This window comes from Octopus sinensis, linkage group LG2 (assembly GCF_006345805.1).
Source record: "Octopus sinensis linkage group LG2, ASM634580v1, whole genome shotgun sequence".
Lineage (NCBI taxonomy): Eukaryota > Metazoa > Mollusca > Cephalopoda > Octopoda > Octopodidae > Octopus > Octopus sinensis.
In genome coordinates, this window is record NC_042998.1 from 111,675,617 (window position 1) to 111,682,752 (window position 7,136).

Genomic DNA, 7,136 nt, shown 5'->3' on the forward strand with positions numbered 1-7,136 from the left:
TAACATAATGTAGACAAACTGAAAGATGTCGGACAAGGCTGGTTAATGCGGTGTAACACCGTGGTTGAGTGATTTTCAAAATGGAATAGAATAGAATTTGAGCAAATGAAAGGAAATATATTTTCAATAACAAGGTAATTCGAGTTGAACCAAAATTTACGCGAAGACAAAATCTGAACATCTATTTGATCGAAAATTACAACCGAACTTCTAATATATTGCCAGAGAGTATTGAATAACCAGAACAGTCTTTAATAAAAGTAGCAATAATGGTGATAATTAACAATAGATATAAATTGGCAGAAAACATTTATTTACTCCCACTTTCAATTAATGTTTTCTAGCCATTTATTTTTATAGTTAACTAGCAGTATCGCCCAGCGTTGCTCGGGTTTGTAAGGGAAATAACTATATAAGCATTTTTAGAGAGTTACTTCCCTTATAGATGCCAATTCGGGCTTTCTTAGCCATTTCTGTTTTGGTGTCTTCAAGCCATGAAGTCGTTGTTCTAAAAGAACGCTGGTCTCCTTGACAACGCTTTACGACGTTGATTTCCTTACACTCCCTTCCCCACAGCTTCACGAGGGAGGGAAGAAGGGGGAGAAGCAAACAGGTGCAGGTGTGACCATGGACGCCAACTCCGCCGCCATCGACACACGAAAAATTATGCATTAAAATGGAATAAAAAATGATGTTAAATTATTTTTTAAATCGTAGACTCATCGTAGACGCGTGCTAATACTCAGACGGGCTCGATATGAATCACGACTATAAGATACCCGAATTTGGTTAAACTGCACCGCAAAATGTGGGAGTAGTTAGGAATCTAAATCGAAGGGGACAGACACTCACACAACTACAGTTTTATATATATAGATTTAAGCACATACGAATTCAGTAAAGATCAAGGCCAGGCTGGGGAGTAATTAATGTTAATAATATGGACATTAATATAAGTTAATGCTAAGGCGGCGAGCTGGCTGAATCGTTAGCGCTCCTGGCACTCCGTCAGTTACAACGACGAGGGTTCCAGTTGATCCGATCAACGGAACAGCCTGCTCGTGAAAACAACGTGCAAGCGGCTGAGCACACCACAGACACGTGTGCCCTTAACGTAGTTCTCAGGAAGATTCAGTGTGACACAGAGTGTGACAAGGCTGACCGTTTAAAATACAAGAACTATTCACTGGAATAAAGTGAAATAAAGTGTCTTACTCAAGGACACAACGCGTCACCGGGAATTGGACTCAAGACCTTATGATCGTGAGCCTAATACCCTAACCACTAAACTACGCGCCTTCACCCATAATCGTTAGCACGCTGGGCAAAATGCTTAGCAGCACTTCGTCCATCATTATGTTCTGAGTTCAAATTCCGCCAAGGTCAACTTTGCCTTTCGCCCTTTTGGGGTCGATAAAATAAGTATTAGCTGAACACTGGGTTCAACGTGATCGACTTAACCCTCCCCCGAAATTACTGGTGTTGTACTAAAATTTGAAACCAATATACGTTATTGCTGCTCTAGAAGTACGAATAAGGCAGAAAACCTATATCAATATATATCATAAACATTATTTGATTTATCTAATTACTTATGTAATAAGTAATTAAATAAATCAAATTATGTAATAAAAGATAGCAGTATAAATTATAATAACCGTAGAAACTGTAATAATAATTATAATAACGGATGTTCATAAGAAATTAGAAAAAAAGAAACTATTATATCAAAAGATGTGTAAATAAAGCCACAAAAAAATATCGATAAGCATTTAGTCCAACGTGCAAACGCTTCAATCAGCTGGCCACATTATTTAGAAACACTTATATATCTCAAATGTAGGCACACTAGAAGAAAGCATGGCTATTCAAACCGAAGCCATAGAAGCAAGAATATTTTCAGAAATTACATTTCAGATAAGTCTTGCAGGTGTAACACTACAGTAAGCTGCGAATCAACAAGTTAAAGAAGGAGCCTCTACACACCTGTTCGACTTGTTACAAATAGCAGTCAAATTTTCTTTTATTGTTCACTACTAGCTTTAAAAACAAAATGACACATTGATATTTCGTTTTTGGATTTGGTTTGCAATATTCTTTATATGAGTTCGTGTGTTAAAGCATATTCTGTTGTGTCTGGGGAGAGTCATTTTCTTTTTGTGCCTTATAATGTAACACACTCACCGGTAAAATTTCCACTTTTTTTCTTATTTTTATTGACTATAGTCTTGACTATTGAAAAGGTTGCAAGACGCAACGAAAATTTTAGAAAAATAAAAATAAGAAAAAAGTGGTAATTTTACCGGTGAGTGTGTTACATTATATGGCACAAAAAGAAAATGAGTCTCACCAGACACAACAGAAGATATATTGATATATTGCCTGAAAATAAAATGAGAGAACTACAGGTAAAACTTCTTCAGTCATAAATCATGCGGACCAGCATCTGTATATAACAAGGTTAGATAGGGAGCTAAATACATTACTTTGAGTGTTGTGTGTTCAATTAAAATAAGGAGAAAGGTGTGATGCTAATAGTGATGAAGTATGGAAATATTAACTAAAATAGCAATCAAAATAATAAAATGCCTTCGAAGTTCATTAGAAACAACTACAATACTAAAAGAATAATCCCAGCGCGATCCTGAATAAAATTATTATATAGCGATCTGGAACCAGTTGTAATTCACTCCCAAAGATAAACTCTACCAATAGGCACTTGCATTGGAAAGAATATGATAATAATAAATAGTAATAATAATGCTTTCAACTATAGGTACAAGGCCAGCAATTTTAGTGGGAGGGGGGAGGGAGGGAGTCGATTACGTCGACCCACCAACTGTTACTTAGTTTATCAACTTCGAAAGGATGAAAGGCAAAGTCAAACTCGGTGGAATTTGAACTCAGAACGTTCATAAGAAATGCCACTGAACATTTTTTCTGGTGTGCTAGCGATTCCGCAAGTTCACCGCTTTAATAATAATTACTTCAAATTTTGCCACAAGAGCGACAATTTGGGGGAGGAGAAGAGTCGATTACATCGACCCCAGTGTTCAACAGGTACTTATTTTATCGACCCAGAAAGGATGAAAGACAAAGTCGACTACGGCGGAATTTGAACTCAGAACGTAGCGACGGGTGAAATACCGCTAAGCATTTCGTCCACAGTGCAAACGGTTTTGCCAACTCGCCGCCTTAATAGTAACAATATCCTTCCTACAACAGGCAGAAGACCTGAAATTTAGCGGGGAAGCGGATACTCCATTATGTCAACCCTGCCAAGCGCTCAATTGGTACTTACTTCATCGATACCGAATGGATGAAATGCAACGTCGACTTCAGTGAAATTTGAACTCGGAACGTAAATGCCGCTGAATAATAACCTAATACTTAAATTAGTTTGCTGCAAAAAAAGGGTTCATTTAACAAATTCTTTTTCTGATATTTCTCTAGAAATATCTTTTATCAAAATAGTTCACCATCCAATTGTAACCTTAGTACTCATTTGATTCATTGATTAGTTGTAGATCTTGGATCAACGCTTTTCCAAGTAAATCTACAGCATCAGACTTTGAATTATAAATAGTAATTTACAAGATTCGAAAAAAATCCGTAGTTCACTCCCTTGTTTGTTATTTCCCTTGTCTAGTAGTATTAAGAGTAGTCTCCCTTACATCAGCAAATACTAATTTTTTTTTACTGGATGCAGATAAGATTTTGTTCTTTAAATTTATGTGCAATAAATAAGTTATACTTCGATAATGCACTAAATATTTTTACTTTTTTTTTTATAACATTCTTAATAACATTATAGAAATATATTAGCTATTTTAAACATCGAATAGCCATGAAGATCCACCTGAGTAAAATAGGAATCAAAGGGAGAACCACAACATAGAAGATGGATTTTTTTTAATGTCAACGATGCATAAAAAACTCAGATACACGCACAGAGTATATATTTTCACAAGAGCAACTTTTGATCTTTTGCAATTGTTTTACTGATACAGTTATACTTGGGGTGGTCATATTTTGCCAATCAAACACACGCACTAATTGGCAAAATATGACCATCCTCCAAGTATAACAATATCTGTTTCAAAACATGACTTCACATCAAGAATCTTGTAAAACAAATACACAAACGTAATTTACTGATATTGCTGTGCTAATTTTCTGTTTTTTTATCTTGCTTTCCCAGTCTCCCCGGTTAGATTTGAACTAACAATTTTCAAGCCAATAAGCTGTGGAGTGCTGCGGCCTTCCTTCGGTAATCTATACTCCACCATCATCACTACAAGAACTGGAGACTATTTTAGCAGAAGAATCGACAAAAATTCGTTTGGAAACAATTCAAACTTTGTACGAGTCCATACCTTGTAGAATTCAAGCTGTAATTTCTGCCAAAGGCGGTCCTACCCCATATTAAAATAAATACGTTTGAAATTTTAAGGTGTTTCCATTATTTTGTCCAACTCCTGTATACATCTATCTAATCCACCTCTGTAATACTTCCTTTCAATCTCTTCTACATCATTCAATATGAAGTCCTCTCTCTCTCGCTTTTCTTTCGGGGGATGGGGGTCCCTTCCATATTCCTATAACATGATGGAAAGAGGGAAAATGGTACAGTAAAATGAGAGACGTGACTTAACTTTTATATTGATATAACGTTTCATCATCGTAACCATTTTACATCTGCTTTCCACACCGCCAAATTTTGGACAGGTCATCATAGCTTCAGTCATTTCTTATGAGAAGCTACTGCTCTTAAAAACTGATGCTCATACGTTATTTGAACTTGATTTCTACAGTTGATGCCCTTCCTAATGCCAACCACTTTACAGAGTGCACTTTAGTATTAGTCCAATGATTCTCATTGCACTATTAGTAAAGCTAAATAAATATTAGCAAGGAAGGACTAACGGAACCTTACAACCTTACACTTCCCCCGTCTGTTTTTCAATCACTTTACAGAATGTACTGAGTGTATTTCCATGGCACCAGCACCAGAGAGATAGCCTTGTTCCCCATTTACCTGTAGAGGTGAGTATGGTAGGTTCAGTCGGCATATACGAGGAGCTACCCAAAAGTAACTGGAAACGTGCTCTGTGGGACAAGCCCATTGTAGTTCAGGCTTCCACCGCTAGAAGCCACTTGATGCGACCCTCAGACATCAGTCTGCCGACCGGCGGCTGGGTTAGTCGTACTGTCACGGTGTGTGCCTTTGGTTTGTAGTACTTCACCCCTGTTCGTCGATTTCTACGATGATTGAAATGAAAGAACAGCGTGCTTCCATGAAATTCTGTTTTCAGCTAGGGAAAACGGTGGGCGAAACAGTTCTTATGCTTCAAACAGCTTACAAGGGCACTGCCATGAGCAAAACACAAGTTTATGAATGGTTTTCACGCTGTAGGAATAGTCACTTGTCACTTGAAGACCAACCTCTTTCGGGACGACCGTCGACCTCCCGAACGAATGAAAACATCACGAAAAATCATGAGCTGATCTTGGAGGACCGTCACCAAACAATTGACGAACTTGTTGATATGACTGGTGTGTCCTGGAGCTCCTCCCAACGAAATTTGAGCGAGGAATTGCAAATGAAAACAGTTACAGCAAAATTTATGCCTCACTTGCTCATGGAAGATCAAAAGCAGTCATGACTGAATGTGTCGTGAACTGAAAGAAGAGTTGGAAGTTGACCCGGACCTTTTTACGAAGGTCATCACTGGTAACAAAAGCTGATGCTATGGCTACGACACGGAAACGAAGTAGCAATCAAGTCAATGGAAGCATTCAATGACACCATGCCCCTAAAAAGTGTGTCAAGTGAAGTCCAATGTCAAGACGATGCTAATTTGTCAGGAATTGTCCACACAGTATTTGTTCCTCCTGGTCAAACTGTTAACCAGACATTTTACTTGGCAGTTCTGAAGCATTTGTGAGATGCAGTGAGACAGATGCATTAAAAGGCATCACTTTGCAAGAGGCCTAGGACTGCTTCAAACAGAGGAAAACACACATCTGGACTGATGCATTGCTTCAAATGAAGAATACTAAGAAAGCAATAAAAGTGTAAACATGTAAAGCTAAGTGAATAAAATGATATTGCAAAATTCCAGTTTCTTTTATGTACCCCCTCGTAGACTGAGGAGGGGAATAGGAGAGAGACTTTGTTTTAAATGTAAATTTAACAGTAAGAGAAGTAACAATATCAAAATCATTCAAGCTTCTGTAAATGCTCAAAATAGTGAAATTCAAGGGGTAGATAAGTTAGTGTGCCATGAAGAGAAGAGAAATTTGATGTTCCAGATTTATATTTTCATACAAAAGAGAGAAAAAAACTTAATTTCAAAATTAGTATATTTTATCTTCAGGCATAGGGCAGTCCCAAAATGGGATAACATGCAAAGGCAGCCCATGGTGTACAAACTCATCAAAACTCACAAACTTCACTATATATTTTTTGTCAACAAAGACCATCACTAATTTTCTCATACAGTTTTAAACTTGTTTGTAGATAGTTGTTTGGTTAATTGCTACAGAGTGTAGTACATTGTACTAGTGTGTAGTACAGGCTTTAAAAGAGACTGTACTACACACTAATATATATAATATAAAGAGGACGTTCATTAACATTGTCTTCAAACAAAATGCTTCAGTGACAACCCAGTCTGGTTTAATCTTGGTATGTAAATGATACTTATTTTATTGACTAGAATATTAAAGCTGACAGAAAAGGCATCCGAATTCTTGAAGAGTTAGAAAAGGAACTTAAATATCATAGTATGTAGTAGATATTTCTTTTCTATTAAACCACATTATCTTGTCATTAACATACACACATGCATGCACACACGCAACTAAAGAACTTTAGAGAAGTGGAGCATTAAATATAAACCAGACAATACATAATTTATTGTTGCTGACTATAATCAATAGAAGACCAAATCCACTCTATCTAAATACTCTAAGTGTAGGGTTGCAGGTTCAGTGCTCTACATCTTGTCTTGTTTTTATTACACTTTGTTTTGTGATTCAAGAATCATCTAAGTATAGATGACAACATCTATGATCAATTAAATAATTGGTGTTACCAAATAAGCTTTATAATAAACTTTAGATAACACCAC